Source organism: Podarcis liolepis, assembly GCF_965112155.1.
Source record: "Podarcis liolepis genome assembly, chromosome: 6".
Lineage (NCBI taxonomy): Eukaryota > Metazoa > Chordata > Lepidosauria > Squamata > Lacertidae > Podarcis > Podarcis liolepis.
This window is the reverse complement of record NC_139559.1, coordinates 38,028,981-38,046,996: the sequence shown is the minus strand read 5'-3', so window position 1 is coordinate 38,046,996 and position 18,016 is coordinate 38,028,981. Positions and strand designations below refer to the sequence as shown.

General features: G+C 40.2%; 1 long non-coding RNA gene across 1 annotated transcript; it reads left to right on the top strand.

Moving 5' to 3' along the window:
* Positions 1-1,882: 1,882 nt before the first annotated feature.
* On the top strand, positions 1,883-16,924 carry LOC310709271. The gene is made up of 3 exons (XR_014527439.1): positions 1,883-1,997; positions 12,972-13,083; positions 16,813-16,924. It is a non-coding gene; the product is annotated as an uncharacterized lncRNA (long non-coding RNA).
* Positions 16,925-18,016: the final 1,092 nt, after the last annotated feature.

Sequence of the window (18,016 nt, the reverse complement as noted above, 5' to 3'; positions counted from 1 at the left end):
CTGTGTTCTTTTTCCAAAAGAGGCACATATTGAAAGGGCATAGATCTCAGGCAGTTTGTGAATATATGCATCTTCTTACTTGAGTTGTAAGCATACGGTCTGAACTTGACAGGTTCATACCTTGCCCACAAGTGCATACTCATCCTTCAACCTGATTATTTATTTATTAATATATATATATATATATATATATATATATATATATATATATATACTGCTATATCATAAAAATATCAGTGGGGTTTACAACAATGCCTATATAATATATAATAAAATATAATAATATACTTAAGAATTATGTTAAAATTTAAAATCAAAGACCATCTACTAACCAATAAGGAAATATATTTTCTTCATTGCCTACGTAAGCCTGGTGGCATGGTAATGTTTTCAGTGGATGTTTAAAGATTGAAGCAGAAGACACTTGTTGAAAGGCTAGCATGTAGTATGGGAATAACAAGGGAATATCTTTAAAGCTGAAAATGTCAATGCTGAGTCTCTACTTGCAGTGTTATCCAGAAGCTGGGTAGACCTGGATGTTAGTTAGTTGGCTGTGGAGATTCCTACTTGGGTAAAATATTCTTATCTTACGAAATTATTTGAGGAATTTCTATACCATTCTCCAATATAGAGTTCCAAGGGAAGTTTTAAAAGCATAGTATCTAAGGAATTTCAAAAAATCCAAACATTTCCCCATGGACATGCAAGATTTCTCAGGACTGTCCTTAGGCTGCCGCTAGATTTTGATCAAACTAAACTGAAAGATCATGGGTGTTCTTGGTGCAGACAGAACATCTGAGGAATGTCAAACCATGACACCACTCATGATGCTCACTTCTGAAATGACTGTAATACAGGGACATTTGTCCTTTAATGGAAAACCCCAAATAACCTATGTTAAGGCCATGTTGCTTAAAAAAAGGAAAGCCTGCATTTCCAGGCCTGCTGTGCAATTTTCTGTGAAATGGACAGAAAGAAAATGATGGGCAATATGCAGATGAGAGAGTGTTTGTTTTCTACCAAAATGAATGCAACTTGCTCATAACACCTGGAGTCTCGTTAATTTACCTGTGACATGTTGCTACACTTAATTGCCTTTGACAATTAGCAACATTTCAACACCTCTCCTAATGGCCCAATTAGGATCATGGTTGTCTCCTGTGCACTAGATAGGAGAAAATAGATGGGCCAGCATCCAATGTAAAAAACAAAACAAAAAACAAAGCTCTGTAGGTAATGGAAATGTCGCAAACACCAGCCATTTCAGTTCTGTTTTAGTCAAATTAAAGGCAGGTGTAAAACTCAGTTTGTTTCTTCCCATGGATATGCCTTTCTCACTGCAGAAACCTATGTTGGGAATGCTTCATTGTTCAATTAATTACTAGTGAAAGTGCTGAGTCTTTGCTTCTCTCCACTTAATGTTTTATCGATCACTTTGCAAAGTAAACAAACAATGTGATGTCAAATAAATCCCTTCTCCAGGATGGGGAGGGGGGTTACAAAGGGAGGAAACTGACCATTTCTTGAGCATGGGCAAGCCAGTGACTGTCTAATAGGAATGTTTACAAAGGAAGAAAAACACATCTTTCCCAAACAAGGTAAGAGATGGTTGAATTTTGTGGTTAAGAGGTGGCTGAATGGTGTCCTAAACTTATGTTGCATATTTCACTCCACTGTGGGTCGTAGTTATTCAGTTAAGTGTGTAGTTGGTGGAAGGATTCAAACGAAGCTGTGGTGGCTGGTGTCCATTGACACTAGTAGGGCATAAGGCAGGAGGTCAACAGTAGGTGGAGCCAGAGCCAATGACTATTGCAAAAACAGCCAATGGAACACAGAGCCAATTAATTCTAGTTCTATACATTCTAGTTCTCCTCCCTGCTGAGTTCTACAAGGACAACACCGAATCTAAGGAGGAGGAAGTTGACTGGTAGTGCCATCCCAGGACTGGTTGTAACTAGGAAGAAAGGCAGGCAATTGCTGGCTGAAGGCGGATTGAGGTTGGTGAGGCAGTGCCATTCAAAATGCTTGGGAGAAGGACACCATGTCTATTATTTTTCTCAGCTTGAATAGCAGTTTTTGCACATCTAGACCAGAGTGGGGATCTTGCAGCCATAGGATGCACATGGCCCACACAGTATATCATGCAGTCCTTGGTCTAGCATACTTCCTCAGTCTAACCTACCTCACTGTGTGGTTGTGAAGATAAATGGGGGGCAAGGCTTGTGTATGCCATCTTAAATTCCTTGGAGGAATTACAGGATATACATGTAATTGATTATCGTAAATAATAATGTCATTCACAGCAGATATTGTATTTCTCCTTTGAAAACAGGTGTAGGAGACTGAGCTTCCATTTAAATCTGAGATAAAATCTAGTTGTGCTCTGAACTTGCGAACCAAATTTAATTGCTGATATCTCCATCTTCAAACAAGGGATCATGCTTTAAACAAACTAAATGCCAAACAGTAGAACAAAGGTTTGTCTTTGCTTGGCAAACAATGCTTCTGGGATTGAATCAGAAGTGTTCAATCCTAGGGAAAGTTCAGGAGGTTACAATGCAATCCTGTACCATGTCTATTCCAAGTAAGAATGTGCATACAGTATTGCAGAAATTTACAAACTACATTTATCCTGTCTCCCCCCCCCTAAGAAAATGTTGGTGGATGTTTTTAACAAATTCAGAATATTCAGACATGTTTGTTTAAAGCTGGTGAAAGTTCCTCCAAAATCCAGAATAATTTACACACAAAGTATGAATTTGTGATGATCACTGCTAACTCCAGGAAATGACTTGAAATTAAAACTAAACTTGGCCCAGGATAGGCGTCAAGATACATGTGAGTAAAAGCAACTCTGTGACATTTGTAGTTGATCTGGTATGACCAACCCCAAATGTTCAACCATATAGTCAGACCCCCCCCCCAAAAAAAAATGAATCCAATTTTTACACTAATGACATTTTAAAATGTCATAAATATTTTCCTTCTGGCTTCTGAGCCTTGAAAAACAATGCCGCCAGATTTTTCAACAATTTCTCTAACAAAATCAATGGGCTTTAATCCCAGTATGGAGAAATCAATGGTACCTCACTTTGAGTCAATGAGCCATATATCCTACTGCTGTAAATCGGTCCAAGTTCATAAAAGTCATCATACGATGGCCTTGTCCACAGCACATAAGACAAAATTGCATATTATCATACTGTGATTTCTTTTTGGTGAACACCTGATCTTTCTCAGGCATGTATCTGTCTGTCTGATCATCTTACCCTCAGGATATTTATTACATGCTGGCTATGGTCCCTGAGTTTCTGAGCTGTGGTCTGCTGTCCTCATCACTTCATCACAGATTTTACTACCGACACTGCCCTCATGGGATGGACAAGAAACAGAGCATTGTTTCACTAGATCTGAAGCTAGCTCTAAATTTATGTTAGTCTGGGCACAGGCTGTGATCTCAGTTCTTCTCTTTTATCTTTCTTAATCCCCTAGCTGGCTAATTCAACCAGAAAACTGCTTGGATTGTCTATAACTCATGTCATAATGTTACACAGATATGGAAGTCCTACTGTTTGAAATGTGTTCAGCTTTGGTAAATCAATGCCATATCAATTATGTACCAATTCCGTTTGTCCCTTGCGGCATCAGCCTGTTCTGCCCAGCGCTCTCTCCCACCTCACTCCTTGTTTCCCTTTGAATTTGTTTTGACAACCAACCTTGAAGCCCTGGAAGACTGAGAGGCAGGGAATCTGTGCATCTGTAAAATACACACATAAATGAACATTAAAAAAATCTGCTTTATAATGAGTCAGATCATTGCTCTGCCTAGCCCTGGGTAGTTTATTCTGACTGAATTATAAATATTCTATAAATTCCTGAGTTATAAACATTTTATAACAGCTGAAAGAAGTATTCAAAACATAGTCAAATTCAAATATTTGAACCACTCCATGAGCTTTGCTGAAGCTAGTTCTTCTGGATTTCTCCCTCTCTCCTTTGTCACCTGACAGCATTCATTCCTTCAGGCAGAAGCACAGGAGGAGTGGGAAGCAGAACTACTCCATTGGCTATGCTTACATGAGGCTCCATCAGGTTTCGCTCTCTAACCACTGGAAGCAGCTGTTTTTTCAGACTGCAGGAGATGGATCAATGGGTAGCAGGACCACTCCATCAGCTCCATTCGGCTCCTTCTATCCTTATTCCAACTAGTCAAGCTCTCCTCAGGTATCACTATCAATACATGAGTCTACCTACCTGAGAGGGAGAGCAGGGGTCCTTGGCCCCACCCCTTCTCACACATCAAATTGCCATGCCTGCAATGGTGCCACCATGTGCCATCAGAATAACAAGGGTAATGTACTGGAGGTGTTGGGCTTAATAACACATCCCCTTTCTGCCCTCCTCTTGCAGTTGGAATTCTGTAGGGTAGAATACCTGAAAAAGGCTTATGTAAATTTAGGAACTAGTGCCTAACTTTGCTTGTTTTCCTTTTCCATTCTAATCCCCCTTTCCCTTTTGTTTCACATCCTTAAGACTGTAACCTTGATGAAAGGGATTGTCTTGTTTTTATTGATCTTATGTAAGCTACCTTTAGCTCACTGAAACATCAATTTACCAAAATTAGGGGTTTAGACATTTAATTTTGTTTGAATGTGAGAGTTAATTAATTTGTAAGTTCAGTACATCCTATTAAATTCAAACGTACATATACAAAACTCATATAGCCTAGAGAGATTCCAGAAACCATGCATAAAGATGAACAAAGTTAGGTCAGTGCCGTTTCTAATATTGTTAAGGCAATGCACACACACCACACACCCCGGATCGTCAGAAGAGGTAAACACAAGAGTTGTTTTCATATTTATTATTAATATATTTATATAAATAGTTCTATTTTAATAAAATAATAATTAACAATATAATATTTATATAAAATATTATAGTTATATAATCTTCCATAGCACATAACTAAAGGCAACATCGTTTAGTAACTGCTGTTTATGCTATCTTTGTGGTCATTGAATCTTTAAGTTGCTAAATATTTTCTCTGGGAAAGTTTCTGTGGGTTGTATCCATGGTTATAGCTACACCCCGCCCGCTCCCAAAGCTTATTGGTCCAGTGTAGATTCCCATCTATGGGAAAGGAAAGGAGGCTATTTTCACCAGTTCCCCTTCACATAGATACTCCACCACCACCCTCTCTCATGCAATTTTTCCCAATCCTCTAGAGCATCTTGGAGAAGGGGAATGAAGGCTGCAATGGAGGAATATGTGAAAATTAACTCCCTTTCTCATTCCAATGATTCAGAAGCCCCCACTGGATCAAAGGACCTTCCATCGTTGGTGGGACATAAGTGAATACAACCCTACATTCTTAAGATCTCCATGCCCCTCAGGTCCAGAACTCAAGGTTAGGTAGGCCACAGGGACCTGAACCACGTAATTCACTGGCTGGGACTAAAGGCTATAATGCTTTTAAACCTAAAGAGAATTAGCTGCTGAAAAAATGTGCAGTCTAAATACAACCCCAATGCCATTCTACATAGCTTGCGAACATTTCAGCCATCCCTCATGCTATCGTATAATCATGGGTCAAGACATCCAGTAGCCCTGATAGCTGCAGTGCCAGATACATAGCAAATAACTGAAGCGTTTTGCTTTAAAAATGGTAAATTCTGCTCACTGTGACTTGGGAGTGATGGTTCATCAAAGGCACTGCAAACTGAAACCAGCACGACAGCCAAATTTGCCCCCTGTCTTGCTTTCCAGAGCAGGAGGGACAACAAATTTAGAGCCTTGCTGATGCTATGCTGAGATGTAATATCAAGTTACATCCATCACAAGCTTTCTGCTCTTCCTACTTGGTGTGGGGAAGTTGCAAACAGCGATTTCTAGCTAATGGAGCAATCTGACTACCATATATTTAACATTTTAAAAAACCAAGCTTCTTCCTTCTGTATGGCAACCCTAGTCACAACAAACTCCATAAGGGCACTTGGCAAATAGGACTGTAAATGTTTTGTGCCTTGCACCCTGTGAAACAACCCATTTTCTGCTTAATGCCCATTTGGAATGAGTCACCTTTTTACTTGCTCAAATTTCACAGGGACGACTGAGCGTCTCAGCAGTTTGAACTCAATCAGAGCAAAGCAGCAAACCGGCCAATATCACCCAGTGTACAGGTCAGGGGGGGTTAGCCCTCTTTTAAGCTGCACAATAACCGTGCTTGCCCCCTATTTCTCTTCTGTTTTATTTATCATGTATCGTTTCTCCCAGTTCTTGGGCTCAGACAGATTTTGAGTTGTTTTCTCCTGTATAACGCACATCTCACTTTTGATGAGTTTGCTCTTTGGGGGCACAGCAACATCAAGCGCGGTGACATGAAGCTTCAGGGAATGCTTACCAAACGGGTCAGATGTGTGTGGATGTTTACTCTGATTTGGTCTATTTGATTGAGGGTGTTGCCTAAGGCAAGGCTTTCAGTAACAAGAGTTCCACCACATGGAGTAAAGACCTGGCTGTGACAAACAGTTTGAACAGCTTCTGACGTTTGCACTGATTCGGGAGGCAAAGTCATTAATTTCATTCTCTCCGTGGGAAGAGTAAGAAATGTTACTGCAGAAAAGGGAGTCAATTCTCATTTCCCTCACCCAGCCTGCATCCATACATTTCAATGGATCTGCTCCCGATTTACCTCTTTAAGAAGACCCTTAACTCACCAGCCATAAAACTCATTGGAAGTGTCTCCTCAGGAAAACTAATAGCCCAAAGGGAGTTTGGTTTATGAATAAAACAATGTTTTATTAAGTTGCTATTAAATTTCAATCGAATGGCACTCAGAATACATTGGAGCAGACATATTCCGGCAAGTAATTGGCTCCCCACATCTGCCTTCCTTTCTAATTGGACTAATTATGGCAGTGTAGGATCATGTTCGCTGCTCCACAGAAAGCAGGAAACCTTGATTTACAGCGAGAGGAGCGGCAATTAGAGGGAATTAATTCATAAGGCAACATCTAAATAAATCATATTACGAGTAGACAGCAATGTAATTATTGTGACTGGTGGTTCCCTTGTGGGAAAACATCACGCTTTCAACCCAAACGGAGCTCCTGAACTCTCCCAGGGACCCAGTGGAGCATCTCCAGGTTCGGTTTAGGTTACTGTCGCCTCTCAAGACCTAATTGATGCACAGTGTCGGAGAGAGGATGGCCTGGCACTGCTCCCCCAGCTGAGAAAAATAATCAAACCCTCAACATTTGCGTGTTTGTCCTTCAGCTCAATTAAATACATGCTCATCTAATGGAGATAATATATGCTGATGCTGGTAGACAGGAGACATGTGATGGTTGTTCTAGTATAAACCCCAGTTTGCTTTCTCTAATTTGTACATTCTGTGTGGCCAGGGCAGGGGGAAAGGATGTTATTAACAAATGCATAGAATGTTAAGCTCCAAGTTTGTAGATGATTGCCCCAGCCTTTCAGTTAATAATTCATCTTATTTCATATGCACTAACAGTCTGTGGTCCTACATCGTTGATGGAGATCAGGCACCTCTCGCAAGGCTAGCAAGCTGTGAGAGCTACTCTAGTAATGGTTAACTCCCCTTCATCTGCTTGTTATGATTATTCCTTGCTGTAGTATCGCTCCCAGCTTGTCATTAGGGGGCTTTGATGTACTTCTCGTAAGCGTCTCCCGTAAAGAATAATATCTTGTTCTCATCTGTGGCTTGTTTTCACACCTGAAAACCTGCCCAGTGCCTCTTTCTTGAGCGTGGATGGTTTCTTTGTCTGAGAAGCAAACAATGTCTCCCAAAGGCATCTGTGCCCTATTGATAAAGGGAAATAGGCTATGTATAGGCTACCTCAAGGGAGGTTGTGGTTTATATATGAAGGGAGCCTCAGGGGACCCCCAGCTGATATAGAATGGAATTGTACTATTCCTCACATTCAGATACATGATATGTCCTTTCTTCTGATCCTCTTAAAATATTTACACATGGGCCTACCTATTGTACATGTCATTTCTTTTCAAGTGACGCAAACCAACCACCTCTCTCACAATACATTTCTGGCAGCTTTTGTGCCATGCATTGTGTACCCAGTGCAACCTGGTCACATGTGGGAAAGCCTGAAGCTTGGCATACATCTGCTGCAGAATCCGGTCTAGCTTTGTAACATTGTAACTTTGTAACATTTAAATGTGTTTGGGATTTATTATAATATTTTCTTGTTTCCTTGTCTTATTTTCCGTGGATTTTTTTCACACACCACTCAGAAATGTGTAGTAGTATGGGAATGTGTTAAGTAAAATAAGATTCTAAGTAGTGTACCAAATGCATTGTATGTGGAACTGCAAATAGTACAAAAAAACTTACTTTGAATTATATCAGGTTCACCTGTATTAGAGCCACCTCAGATTGCTGCACTCTATAACAAGCCAGATGCAGTTTTCACTAAGCAAATTTTGAACAACAGTTCTAACAGTGACCCTCAGTTTAATAAAGTTTCATTATAGCCCCCAATGAATGGTCAGATGAAATTTTAATTGCCTCAAAATGAATGTGCTACAGAGCATTTCCACAAAATTAAGCCCTAAATAGCTAAAGCTAACTACACTCTTTGATTGAATGATGATTCAGGACCCATTTATGCTGTTTATGCCTTTTGGCAAACACCCCCCAATTTAGCCTTAATATAATTAATAGATAAACCTTCCTGCTTGCAATAAGTTCTGAAATTAGAAAGTAATCTTTTCATACCTACTTGGGATAATGAAATAAGAGCCATATAATCTGCATAAAGAAGCACTGGAATTTTGTGATTACCAGTTGAGTGGGAGGGGAAGGCGAAGGGAGCTCCTGAACTACATCATTTCTCTAAAGATTAAATTACAGAGGGGCAGGACTGCAACCCTGGTGTAAATACCAGATCAGAACGAGAGCCCCTGAATTAAGTTTGAGTTTTAACTTGAGTATAACAGCAAAGCTGTTATATAGGAAACAGCTGCCACTTATCTAATGAAGCAACAGTTAGTTTTTTCTCATGGACTCTGTTGGTCAATGGTCAGAGGCAGATGAGAGATGAATAAATGCAACATACAGGGTTGAATGCAACACTGCTGTATGAATGTTCCATTCATGCAAGGATTTCTAGCATGTGCTCCCCCACTGCACCCCTTAAATCTGTTATAGGGGTTCCCCTGACCCTCTACAGAATACCTTGGGAGAGTGAAAGGCACATACAGGGCTAGGTGAGGGAGGTTGTCCTGTTGTGTAAGCAGAAATTCTTGCACTGATGGCACATATAATCATTGAATACTATCCACAGCTTTTTGGGGTGTGCAATTATAACATATGCTTGAATAAGATAATTTTTAAAAAGAGGTCTGCTCCATTATACTATGCCCCTTGGGAAAACTATCTATTTAGGAGACAAGAACTTATTTGCTTCAACCCACACTTCTATACATTCTATCTCCCCCCCCCTTTTTTTTTTAAAGCATGTATTCTGGCAGAAACCATACAAAGACTTACTGGGTGATAGTTTTGAGGGTTACCCCAACTGCCTTTCTTAAAAATCAGGACTAAAATACTAGATACCAAACAAGACAGCAGTACTGCAGTTTGGGTTTCCTCAACTTGGTTCCTTCCAGGTGTTGTGAGACTACGACTATCATAATCTCTGAGGGATGACTATGCTAGATTGGGTTGATGGGAGTTGCAGCCCACAACATCTAATGGGTGTTACATTATCTACTCCTGGATTATAGATCTGGAGGGCAGCAATTGGGGGATACTATTCCAGATGAATTACATGTTGCAAACAAAATTACCACAGTTGGAACCCACAATGCTGGGTCAGTATAAAAAATGGCAGGCAGTAACACACAAGTGAGATATAAACCCATGACTTCCCGATTCATAGCTCATCAGTCTCCTAGTCACAGCTATACTATACTAGTTTTCAGTAGATAATTACACCAGTAGATAACTCTGCTGTCTACATTGTGAGATTGTGCAAGCAGGAAAGCACCAGTATGGAAATCTTGGAAGAGGGGAAAAAATATAATGGGAGTCCCAAGGGATTTTAGGTCACAGAATAATATGCTTTATTTACCACTGGGCAATGCAGGAAGAAGAAACCACTCAAGGAAATAAGGATATTTCATTGCACCATGGATAGTTTAGTTGGCACAAAAATGCATTGATTGCTTATATCTGCAAGCAGGCCCGCATTTCCAGTCACCAGGATGGTGTTGTTAACCTTTAGTGATGTGTTTGATATTTCCACTACAAATTAGTAGTGGGGGCATCCCTTCGTATTTCTTATAAATGTTAGGCAGTCATTTTGTGTTATAGTGTGTCACATCACACACATGAGCATGATGAGAATTAGCATAATATGATGCTATCGTTTATGTCTGGAGCCTGACATGTCATAAATCCCTCTCATCAGGAAAGCCAAGCTTCACATCTGAGCAATTATTCGCTTTTAGCAGACGCCTGATCCATTAGGAGTTGTGGTGCTAAATTGTCTGTTCGGATGGGTGGAAATGTATCCATCATGATTTGCTGTGCCTTTCTTGCAGGAGAGAGACACAGTCTTCAGTTACAGGGTCCGTATGCCACGTGCCACATGAGATGCTTCACAAGGACCAAATCTTAAAACTAGCTCTGAAATGTAGCTTCCTAAACCTATAAACCAAGAGTTCCAACTTCCCTCTGCTGCAAAACCTCCCTTAATTTCAGTGACAGTATAATCATAGAGACAATGAAAATGGGTGGGTGTTTGCAGCTGTAAGGCTGGGTTCAACCAATTCATTCTGCTAGTGGAAGCCAACACAAGGACTCCAGCTAGCACAATGGGGCTTTCTCACCTGCTGAAACACCTCTAGTGATATGTAAATAAAGCCCTACACTAGACTACACATCAAAAGTCCATCAGAGCGCCTGAAAATGTGGTTCTCACAGCAAAGGACTGTTGGAATCAGCATTCTCCTATAAGTTAGACCAATCCCATTACAGTCAGCAGAATGACAACACTACAAGTCTGGAAGGGGGGGGAAGCAGGGTAGAATCCAGCCTCCAGATTTATTTAACTGTCCTCTTCTTGAAAGGTAGATATTTTATACCATCTCCTGTTAACAATAATGTTCTCAACAATTACAGAATAATGAGATTCAGAACAGAACAAAAGAAAACTTCCAAAAATAAATACTCACAACAGTGTTGAGAGCATTTTCAAGGTAAATGGCACAGCTAATAATTCACACCCATGAATCTTTCATCATTGCTGAGCTGAAGGCTGAGACAATTGCTAAACTACAATTACCAACAACAGATTTGCATTGAAATAGGAATTGCAGCTAGTTCCATGTCCTTCCTCTTCCTTCCAAAGCAAAAGGTGGAGTACAGACAACAAATGAAATGTTAAAAAAATAAAAACCTGCATAACATATTTTAAAACATATTCTATGATTCTCATGACATCAAATATCAAACAGAAAGAGGAGCTCACCTAACTGAATACTTCCTGGGCAATTCTGTATATAACATAGTAGACATGCTTAAATAGATTGGGAGACTGGAGATTTGTTAATGATACTTTAGGTCCTGTGTATCTAAGTCGGGATAGGGAACCTGTAGCCCTTGCCCTAATATCAAGTGATGGGCAGCAGGGTGGGGCTTGGACAGAGACGAGTGCAAGACAGGGGAAATGTGGGGGAGATGAAATGGGTAGAGTGATGAAAGGAAAATGGGGACGATCACTTCACACCCCTGGCAACAGCATTCTGCCCCTCACCTGGCAGCCCCTTGGGTGGGAAGAGAGAAAGAAAGATAGAAGAGCATTGGCAGCTTATGTGTATTACCTGATCTGTTTCCTCATGCCTGCAACCTCTGAAATCCTGTTCAATGAAACTGTCATCTGCACATGTGCACTGATTATCTGAACTGTACACATCTCAGCTTAACCACAGCTTGCATTTTCAAAATGGATGGAAACTGGCTTGGGGGGAAATGCCTCGAACAGAAGTAATTCTCAAGAAAATACAGGATACATATTAATTGTGGCTAATGGCATGTGTACTTGGCTTCAAACACTAGCAGTGGCAGTGTACTGGAGCCAGAGTAAAAGTTCAACAGCAACAAAGAATGAACATTCCCATCTACATTGCAATGTTCTTTGGGTTGGGCCTGTTGATTTGCCTAGGAATGTGTATCCTCTTCCCACCATAGCCCATAACCTTGTTGATGGGAATCTGCACTCATGTTTTCCATAACAAACTAAAAGAAAATAAGAATCACAACATTTCAATATGCATTGAATACATATAGATGACTTAGTGGTTTGGAAAAAAAAAACACATGAAAAAATATAGCAAATTGCATAAGCTCCTGTTCTCAAACCAATTTGACATACAAAACTGAAAGACAGAGTGGAAAGCACAGTAAAGCTAACTCACAGAGAAATAATTTAACAGAAGTGAGCATTGTTTACATTAATTCCTAGATTCTCCAAATGCAATTAGGAAGTAAAATGTGCATAGATATTTTTTAAGCATCAAACTCAATTGGATTGTGACTCTTCTTTTCTTTCTAGAAAAGAAATCCAATGGATTCATGATCACATATTTATTATTGCAGTGTTCAAGAGATGAAAGGGAAGTCGGCACCACCGCATTCCTCTCCCCTTCAAGATTAGGAAAAGTGAAGGGACTGTGAACAAGAGGAGATTTTTTTCCTCGCCTCTGTTGTATGAAGCATATTGTTTTTCTCTAAAGTGAAATAATCTCTCCCCATAACAAGAGCACAACAGTCAAGTCAATGGCTTCATCTGTATTTCCCATCTTATTTTCTGCTTTATGATGGCAAATCACCTTTATTGACACTGCTTGAGCTGCTGGAAGTGAATTTCCCAACAAAGATATTACAAGCAAGATATTACCTGTTTTGTTTTCTTTCCCCCCAGGAACCTTAATAGCTACAGTTTAATCAAAAGCTGGAAGGGCCCATTGACGTTATGGTGTAATTCATGGCAATGATGAGCACTGGTCTGAAACATTTCACTGGAAAGGAGAAAGGTGAGCTTTGCCTGTCTAGTCACTGATGCTTTCATTTCATTTCAAAGCTTCCCAATTTGCTTACAAATTATAGTGTTTTTCAAAGCAATCAAACCACTGGAGAACACTTCTTCCCTGCTGTATATTAACAAGAACCACTGGATGAATCGCCGAAGAAAGCAAAACGTGGGTTGTTCAATGAATATTGAAATAACAGAGACAGTTTAATTATTCCAGTTGGTGAAGTTTAAGATGATTAAATGCTATTGCACAGAACTGATAACAGGGATGGATCACAAAGCTTGATTTCTTGAATGCAGCCCCACGTGCTTTCAAATGCCCAGCCTCTTGGCATCTGTGTTGTAAGAATTAACTAAGAAATGAAATGTAGCTACACACACTCAAACTCCTTTGGGAAATATCTCTTGTTGGAAAAGCAAATAACATGGTAGAACTCTGAGTTACTTGTTAGAATAAAATGTGAAGGAGAAAGCGTCATTAACCACCCTCTGTACAAATCCCCTTCCTCATTCCAACTACTTAAGATTGAAACTTCATAGTGTTCTACTTCTACCTCTTCCATCCCAAAAGTGTCACAAAATTTATGTTCCGTTTATAAGAAGTACTGTGGGAGAGGAACAAGCTTATACAGCCTATAATAATAATAATGTCATGTGGGAAAGAGTTGTCTGACTGGAACTTGAACAGCAGCCCTCTTTGTCTAGAACCTTTACCTGAAATAAAAATATCGGGCTGAGCCAAAACGACTCACCATTCTTTGGCTGCATTCACATGGCACTCCACTTGCCCAACATTTCCCTAACTCTTAATTTCTGCATAATAGTTGAGCTTCCATACAACATCAAAGCCACTTCTGGCAAACTAATAGAATATAGCACAAATTTAGTGCTCATTTTAATGTTATTTGATTTCAATAAATATCCATTTGCAGCCACCTTAACCTGGAAAATTGTGAGAATAAAGTGGCAAAATTTGGGGTAGTATACTGGCACATTCCTGCTGGGTTTTTTTTTTGGGGGGGGGGTTAATGAAGGAACAGAAGCACACATGTACGGAAAGGGAGGGGAGGGGAGTAGCAACATTTTACACTCATTGTTGTGTGACCGTGCCCAGTGGTGTGAATGAAATATAGCACAACATACTGGCACATCAGTCAAAAAGCCACAGTTCTGTAATGCAACAGTGTGAAGGGAACATTAAAAAACGGGAAAGAAGCACTAGCATTATAATCAGGAAAACCAATGTGATATTGCCCATGTCTGAATGCATCCTTTGTTAATTTTTTTTGCCAATGTGGGTGGTGCAGTGAGTACTGTTTTGGGGGGAATTTTTTCATTCCTTATGAAAATGTTTGCTTACACATTTTAATTATCTTCTCTTGCTCTCAGTGACATAATCATACAGCCAAATCTCATTGGCTGTATCATGTTTTGACAATTTCCTGTTCACTGTAGCCCTATATAGTACATGCATTTTGTGTGTAAGGGAATTGTACAATGACTGGGGAGCAGGAGCTGGCTTTTAGTCCTTCCCTGACTTTGTACACACTTTCTAAAACAATCTGTAAGGAAAACTCAACATTTACGCTTCTGCTCACATGGCATGAAACAGTGTGAACACAATATCACACCTAGCCATCGTTGCTTGTTCCTAGAATATGAGCATTTATTTACCTGGATATGGCCAGTAGGTATTCTGAAGTGTATTTAGCATAATGGTGATTTCACCCCTATAGTGGATTATGAACATTCATGGGCTGTAGAATGAGTTGTGATTGGAAAGAAATCCAAATGTGATGTTCATATCACACAGGCAAACCCTTGTTACTTTCCTCTTCCAAGTTCTCGTCACAACCTTCTGTCTCCTAATAGATGAGGGGAAGCAGTAGGACTTTCCCTCTGGGACCTGATAGAGGCTGTTAGCAAACTGCCTGCGACTCTTTCAAATCCTTGCTCACACCTCGCTGCCATCTGTTCCTTCTCAAGTCTTGTTTTCTGCTCTAATTAGAAAGCTCAGGACATTTTGAGACCAAGGGGCAGACAGGTGAAGAGGCACATCTGGACAGTGTCTCCTCAGATGAAATATGGCAATCAATATTGCTGCATGGTCTCATCATTTCCAGGTCAAGGGCAAATGGGAGAAGAGCACTCTTGGCACTTCCTCTTGAGTGTGTTCTGCGAAAAAGTCAAAGTTCAGAGGAGAAAGTCCAGGTTCCTCATCCCCTTAGCAGGTGTTTTCAAAATTCACTTTTGTTGGAATGTCCTGAGTTTGGCTCAGTCACCTTGCATCTGTTTGCTTCTGCATCTCTCACATTCAACCAACTGCTTTAATTCCCACCAGGAGAGAGGCTGGAAGCTTTAACAAAAAAATGTTGTGATAATTACCTTGTCTGCATTTCCCCCTCTAGCCAGCATGAGGTATGGAAAGGGATTAATCTGGATTAACTCCACCATATTATCCCAGTTGCTTGGCATCAAACAATTATATACAACTCTCTCTTTGCCCCCAAGCATGCCCAAGGCTGGTGCCTGATACAGAAAGGTGGGGAATTCACAGAATCAAAGAAAAAGAATCTACTCCTCCAACATCATACCCAAAAGCAAAACAAATAAATTCTGAAATCTACCACCTAAGTAAGATAGGCACTTACATAAGGTCTTGAAATTTTTCTACAGATCAAGATACCCTAAACTCCCTATGCATCTTAATGTATTGTCCAGCTGTTCTTATAATCATTTTCCCCAACACCCAACCTCCATTTATACCGTTTCAGCTTAAACCCATTATCTCTAATCCTCCCGTTTACAGGCAAAAACTGTTCTATTCTTTTTTAAGCAGCCTTTCAGATATCATTGAAAACCAAAAATTAAGGCTGCAAACCTACTCCAATAGAAATCCATACAACGCTTATATTGATTTTAATAGAACAGAATTACAATCTTTAAAATGACAGAGGATTTTCGTGTTGTGCATTAGGTTGTGCAAATTCATTACATTCGTAGCAGTCAACTTGGCATGTTTAATTCAAATCTGTGACAGACAAGGATTTGGAGTGACCTGTTACAAGAGAATGTTCCCTAAAGCATATTGAAACTGAAAGTCTACAATCAGAAACTGGACAAATCCAGGCCTCGCTCAAGCAAATAACATTTTTAGTAGTAATCAGTTCAGTCTCACTGAACACCCGAAGTCCTCAGTCATACACTCAGCAGGTAAAAACTGTATATGGAGCCTTGATAGCATGTCGGCTCTAGTTAGGCTTATTGCCAGGAATTTATTATAAGGCGATTTTCTTACTGTGTGATGAAGGAACACTGATTGGTCAAAAGTGTTGCCAGAGTACATGAAGGAACAACAAAGGAGAATCCTCAATGAACAGTATGTAGATGAGAGGTTAAAAGAGACTTTAAAGAATTATTATAGTAAATTCAAATATATTAGCCCTCTTCAGTTATTCACTGTTGGATATGTGAAGGAACCTGCAGGAATGCACAGAGCTAATTCTGCCCCCTCAATGATGCACACTGGCAGCACTGTGAGGAAATTGCATTTGAAAATTTATCTAAGAGGAGAGAGGAGAGAGAAATTTGGTACAATTCTCATGCTTGGGGTGGAAGGCTTTTCCTTCATTTCAACTACTTCCAGCATGGCCAAGGGGCGTTTGTGTATTTCCTTCCTCCCTTCCTTCCCCACATCTCTCTTATGGTCTACTTTCTACTGCCTCCCCAGGTGCCTGAGCTTCATGATGATGGTGATGATGGTGATTTTACTTCTCTTCCTTCACCCTGAGGTCCCAGAGTGGGTTGCAGCATTTAAAACAGTATTAAAAGCAATTTACAACCCTAAAAAATAAGGTGGGTCCCAAAAAATTCAGGGTAAAGAGGTGCGTCTTCAGTTGTATAATGAAGGCACCAGATGCACCTCTGTGGGGATGCAGTTCCACAAATTAGGGGCTGCCACAGAGAATGAAGATGGCATCCTTCCAGTCTGAGGGGCTGAGTTCAAGTCGGTGGTAGGCTGGTCCCTTCTGAGCCTTGGGGCCCTTCACCAGTGCATGACCTGGCCAACCACTCATACTAGGTCTGTGGGGTATGGACTGCAGAGTGGAAGGTATCCCACACTTATGGCAGAGCTACCAAGCATTACTATGTGAGCTTGCATGGTTAATGTTGTTGGGATTAAACAAACGGATGCTCCAATATTAGCATTATGAGAATATCCCCACCATCCTAACAGAACACATGCCTTGAGTGCTTCTTAGGGAAACCCACTGCTCACTAATTTGCCTATTTGGTTCACAATAACAAATTTACTAATGACTAATCAGCAAGAACTTTGCAAGTACAGTGTTAAAAAAATAAAAGCGAGATTCCTTAGAATTTGAGCTCAGAAGAAATGGCTTGAGGCTCAGCTTGACATTCAAGCTATAAAAAATGGAAAAGGTTCGGCTCATCGTACTTCCAGATTGAAACAAATGTTTTGATTGGCTGCAAAATGCAATGGCACAGGCTGAGCTGCAATAAATGTAGAGAATTTTGTTGAATCAAAGACTACAGGAAAGATTAGGTCAAGGGCTCTGAGCAGGGCCAGATAGATGGAGGATGGGATGTCAAAGATTATAATATCAAGGACTCAAGGCTTATACCCGAGGATGATTTATCCTTCAGTTTCTTCCCCATATAAACTGCTACTGGAATAATTCTGTGCTACAGGCTTATAACGGCAACCTGGTGCACTCTGCTTGCTCATGACTAGGAGTTGGGTGCTTGAAATTTACCACTGCAACCAGCGCCAGAGTTTCAGATTTACAGCATACTGAAAGAAAACCCTATTAATCTTTCATCCTTCACTCAGCTGTAAATTTGGATCATATTTAATTCAAAGGTTTCAAGGTCTCTCCTGTTCCTGCCATCATCAAGAGGCCTATAATATA